Genomic DNA, 6,098 nt, shown 5'->3' with positions numbered 1-6,098 from the left:
TTTGAAAGAGCTGAGCACAAAAACTGCAATAACGAAAAGAGGACAACCATAAGAAAAAAATTAGAAGACTAAAACCAAATTGTTTCCTCAAAAATGAAATCTAATATCAGATGATGATCACACATGATATATTTCCAATAAAATATGAAATAGCAACTGAGGATTTACATTATAATTGCCACACAGCACTTATTAAGTTGTACCTGGTTCTAGTTCCTAGAATATCAGAAAAAATATGGGTCTATAATTCTGATTTATTAGCCTGCTTTTAATGAGATGTTTCGAAGTTTATGCAACTATCAGTCCACAGGAAAAGCAGAAGTAATCAAATTCATGATTTTGTTTGTTCTGCTTTTTAGTGAATAATTTTTAAACTGTTCATAAAAACAATATAAAAATAATTTAACAATAATAGCTGCAATTTAATGTGTGCTAGACACATTGTTCAATTGTCCCAGTGTAAATGCTGACATAAGAGAGAGAAACTTAACATCAACCAATGTATAGAGAAATTTTAGGTGAACAAATAGGCATTCATTCTGTAGATAAAATAAGTGTAATCAAAATGGGCATTCAAATCTAATTTTTTTCTGAGTTTTTTTTAATTTGATGAACCTAAATTTAACTCTAAATTTCTACTTTCCCACCCTGGAATTATGATTATGTCTCAAGATTTTCCAGTGTGAAAAAAAAAAAAAAAAAAGCCCACTTGTGCTGTCATCTAAACGCTCTGCTTATCTCTGTTTTTATAAATGGTCTTCAGGTTTGAAGTTTGGTGATTCTGCTAATTTCAATGCCACTCTCGGAATAGAGAAAGCTTGCTAGCCCACGGCACTCACATATTAAATCTTGACCCTCCCTAAGGACCTTTTTTGTGTTTTTCTTACGACGACTCTTTTCTTCGAGGAAAATAATGTTGCTTTCTAATTTGAAGGATTCTTCAGAATTCCCCTCAATGGCTCATGAAGAAATTTCTCACTTATAACAATACTCTGCTATTTGCTTTCCCTTATTATGTGTTAGAATAAAATCTCTAAAGAGTTTAAGATGTTATGAGATATTAGTGCTTTTGACTTTAAAAAGCATTTTCTATGGCAAATAATAAAAATAATAATGCAAAGAACAATACTAACCTCTTAAACTATCTTGGAGACGTTGAAGGTATAGCCACTTTAATTCAATGTCGTATGTCAAGAATTATTTTGCCATATATGTTGTATGAAAATCATAGAATTGAGTAAAAATCTTTATGAGAAAGGGATTGAGGAATTGAGGGAAAAAAATCGAGCTGATTCGCTTTCATGGCAGCAGTGCAAAATTGAAGACACTCTGGCCCTTAAATAAAACATTGTCATGATTCTAATAAACAAATATTTGCCAAGTTTCAGCACTGCCTGAAGTTGCATATTTATTAGACAACTCTTAATTAGGCAGTTTTGTAATTTGTACCTTTATGTACTATTCTTACAAATATATTTCACTTACACAATTTATATGCTGGTATTCTTGTTATGTTAGGGCTTATTATGTGTTTATTTCCACAGAGCTTCTAAAATCACTTACAAAATTTAACTCAGAATAAAATAGAAGGAATTATACATTAAAACATCCTCCCACCAAAACAACAAATTGGTCATAAGAAGCAAAGAAATTGTCATTCTCAGTTACCTTAAATGAGCTTTCTGCCATTTTATAATCTTCCTAATAGAAAATCATGTATGCTTTCAAAAATTGTGGCAAATTATAGATGTAAGTGGACCCTGGACATTGTTTTCCCTCTTATGAGATGACAAAAATTTCATTAGCAATGATATTGGCTATTTTAAGTAATTATTGCCTTTCCAATTCGGTTTACACCTATGAGCCCAAGAAATCAAAATTCATGTTACTAGAATCCTCTTTTTCTCCATTACCATAGCAACAGACTACTGAACATGTAAATATGATATACACATCTAATTTGTTCTTGGTCTACAGGTAGTTAACAAAGGAAGATGTACCTACTGAGATTAGCCCACTTTGTCGTTCAATTCATCTCACCAAATAAAATGACAGATTATGGTATTGCTGGGTGAGTAATAATAATTTCATTCCTTTACCTATTCTCACATCGTGTTTGATGAATTCTAATGTGTGTTTTCATGTTAGAAGTATTTAAGGGACAAGAAGTTCACTATGAGGTGACTTTACTTGGAGACTTCATGTTTTCATTTACTTGTTTGAATCATTTTACATTAAATAATTTTCTGTATTTTATTTGCTCTCAGATTATGTCATATATATTTGTCTCATCAATTCAACTGATCATAAGTATGTTAAGCACATAATAATTCTTCCAATCATAGTAGGACTGTTAAAGAGAGAGAATATGAAGCAAGGAGCTTTGGTTTCAATCCTGACCCCAACACTTATTAGCCGGATGATTTTCGCAAGTCATGTAACCGCTCTGAGCTGCATCAAGTGTATCACATGTAAAAGAGGGACAGTAACACGACTTACCTTAGTGGATTGTTGTGAGGATTAAATAAGATTTTTAAAGAGGTTTAAAAAAAACCTGCCTAATACAGAGATAACTGTATGTGTATTTATTACCAAAATCAGTAGCTATGAAAAATATTCTCCTAGAGTGTCTAGATTGGAATTTGGCAAACTTTGTCTGGAAAGGACCAGACGGTACATTTTTAGGTTTTGCAGGACACAAACATCTCTATCACATTTTTGTTTGTTTGCTTTGTTTTTATACTCCGTTACAATGTTAAAAACATTCATAGCTCACAGGCATAAAAATGCAGGCCAGATCTGGCCCATGGGCTGTAGTTTGCCAACCCGTGGTCTGGATGATAGGAATCCTTGTGGACTACAATATATAGTAACAGATAGAAGGAAAATTCACATAGCCCTAGAGAATAAAGTGTCCTGTTGTTTTCATGTGTTTTTGATTCTTTTTACTGATGAGGACTGAACAGAAAACATTTGCCAGACCAGTTGCTGCATATTGAGTGCCGGATGTTGTGTTGGTTAGTGCTAGTAAAAACCCCATAGCTGGAAGTAAACTAAGATCAAGGCTTAACTAATTGGTTATATTTGGGGTAGTCCATATCATTCAGCTTCATCTACATAGTTTTGATTGAGGATATGATGGCGACCACCATCCTTCCATCCTCTCAGTCACAGAGGGTGGACCCAGTATATGAAATGGATTATGATTTCTTTTCCTGATGATACTTCCTCACATCAGGGAACAAATATGAAGGTTCTGTTTTTTACTTAATATATCTATCCTAATTAAGCATTTGAGAACGGAAAACGAACAACATTGGGCACTCAAATATTGGACCAACTGTAAGAGAGTCCTGGGCTAGGACTCCATTCATATCTTGCAGCCATAAGACCACACTCTAACTGGGGGTCCATAATAGAATTCATGTTCCTTAGTATCAAGACCCTATACTAATAACCATCAAATGCCCTAGGTGTTCAGTTTCCCCCCGTATACAGTTGCTAAGGTGAATGGTTGCCGATTTCTTTGGGAAAGAACTGGGGGAATACTTATACAGTGGTGGTTTGTGGTATTTCTGGGTCTTTTTAAAGGGTATCCTGTCTTGCTTTCAATATATGGGCTATGGATCTTAAAATTGGATCAGACCTAGAAACAGGTAAGGACTTGTAATTTTCCATTGTCACAACTGACCTCAGTCTGTTTCTCACTAACTCCTTTTTCTTTCCTGTTTGTAAAAGTAAAGTCATTGCCTAGTTTCCTACCCATTTTTCACGGTTAAGACATTATAATTTATTAACCAGTGCCATAGATTTGTGTATTGAGTTTCATCATATTAAGGCACATGGTTCCCACAGTTGTTTTGCTGTCCATGCTGACGCTTGTGCCCACCTCACCTCTAATGTTTAAGGGTCGACACTGCATTTCTGCTATTCAAAAATCACTCATAACGTCACTCAACCTTAATGAGCCTAGTTCTATGGAGATATCTCCCATCATAATCCCTGAGGTAGAGAGGATATTCAACATGCAGCTGCCAAATGATGGAGGTTCCATTTCTTACTGTCTTAATGAAGTGTGTGTTGCCTGGGATTTTCTGGTAAACATTACATGTCCAATTCTCTGAGCTTTCAAATCTTTCTACAAAGGAGTTCTGTCATCTCTATCTCATAACATTAGGGCATCGCTGAGTGCAACTTTCAAGGGACTATTCAAGAAGTGCATCCAAGAACTGGCTCTATATCAATGTATCATTGATAGACTATTAAATCCTGAATTATAGGAGTTTCCACAACCCCATGTCAGTTAACTTTCCCTTATATAGCCTTATAATCTACTCCCTCTGGGTCAGCATACTTAATATACATTCTCACATGTTTTTCATTGCTCTTATCAGGGCATATTATCCTTGGTCTAGCAACTCGTTTAGGGAGTAAATTATATTCTCCTGGAGCAGGAGAACAGACTTCTCATCAGTTTATACTGAGACCTGACCACAGTTATCGGTCTAGATGCAATGAAGACAAGCTGGGGAAGACCTTGAGTAGTACAACCATCATCCAGGGGTATCCACTTCAGTGAGGTCTGCATTGTATCCAGGTAACCTTAGTAGATGCTGCAAAATAGTTTTTCAAAGTGGTTGTAGCAATTTAAATCCCAACCAACATGTTATGAAGGTATAAAAATTCCGTTTATTTCACAACGTCACTAACACTTTAATATTTCAAGCATATTGTCAAACATTTCACCCATTATGTTTTGGGACTTGTTGGTTGTATCAGGTGTTGGTTTAATTTGAATTTTTCTGATGACTAATGATGTTCTACAAAGTTTAAATACTAATTGGTCACTAAAGTACCTTCTTGTGAAGTAACCAGTCAAGATTTGTGTCCATTTATGTGTCATTTTCTAATTGATTGGTAGGCATTCTTTACACAGGATGAGTCTGTTGCCTGATATGATACATACAAGGTCACACTTTTTATCTATCTATCTATCTATCATCTATCATCTATCTATCATCTATCACCATCTATCTACCTATCATCTACCTATCTATCTATCTATCTTCTGCAATATATCTTCTCCAATCATATTCTCTCAGTGGTGTCTTTTAATGCATGTAAGTTATTAATTTTAATACAATTAATTATGCTCTTCCTTTTATGACTAATAAGTTTTACTTCTTGTTTAAGAGATGTTTGCCTACTCTGAGGTCAAGAAGTTCTATAATTTTTACTAAAAGCTTTACTGTTTTACTTTAAACATTTAGATTTGCAATTTACCTGGAATTATGAGCTTGTGTGTCTGTGTGTCTGTGTGTGCACACAAATGTGTGCATGCTTGTGTGCAGTTGAAAAGGACAGCCTTTTTCCCATGGTACTGCTTTTGCCATTTTCACAAATCATGTAACCATATATGTGTACATTTTTTTGAACTCTTCGTTGTGTTGAACCCTCCAGTTAGTTTATCCTTGTGCCAATATTACATGTTTTCCAGGAGGAACAGGGCCACACCCTCAGCTTTGTAAAGAATAAGAAAATAAACAATTGCAGATATACTGAATGATTGACCACATGCTATTTGTATCAAGAGAAAGTTTGTACCCCCATTATTCTGTTAATTCTCTGTTCTTTGGAAAGAGGGTATGTTTGATGTTGGAGTAGTTAATACATGAGAACACCACAGATAAAGCAAAAGCAAACAAACAAAATTAGAGAGGAATCTGGAACAACAACGAACTCTGAGACAAGAAAGCACCAATCTTTCAAGGGCATCTGAAAAGGAAATTTTTTTTATGTATAAACTTTTGGCACTAAACTTCGGTACCTATGCCAATTGAAGTACTCCCTCTTTGAAAAGTACCTCAGTTATATACAACACAAAATAAGACTGTATCACTCTGGATTAGGCATTTTGCTGTCAAACATGCATATGATATCTTTGTGTGTGTGTGCGTGTGTGTGTGTGTGTGTAGAGAAAGAGAATGAGAAAGGGGAAGAGAGAAAAACAAAGAGAGAGAGGGAGAATGTATTCCAATTTTTAAGGAAAAATTTAGCTTTTCATTAAATAAATATTTCACCTTCAAAAGGCAAGTTAT

This window comes from Balaenoptera borealis (genome assembly GCF_965194805.1).
Source record: "Balaenoptera borealis genome assembly, chromosome: 5".
NCBI classification, from domain to species: domain Eukaryota; kingdom Metazoa; phylum Chordata; class Mammalia; order Artiodactyla; family Balaenopteridae; genus Balaenoptera; species Balaenoptera borealis.
The sequence above is the reverse complement of the archived record's forward strand: the minus strand, read 5'-3'. Positions refer to the sequence as shown.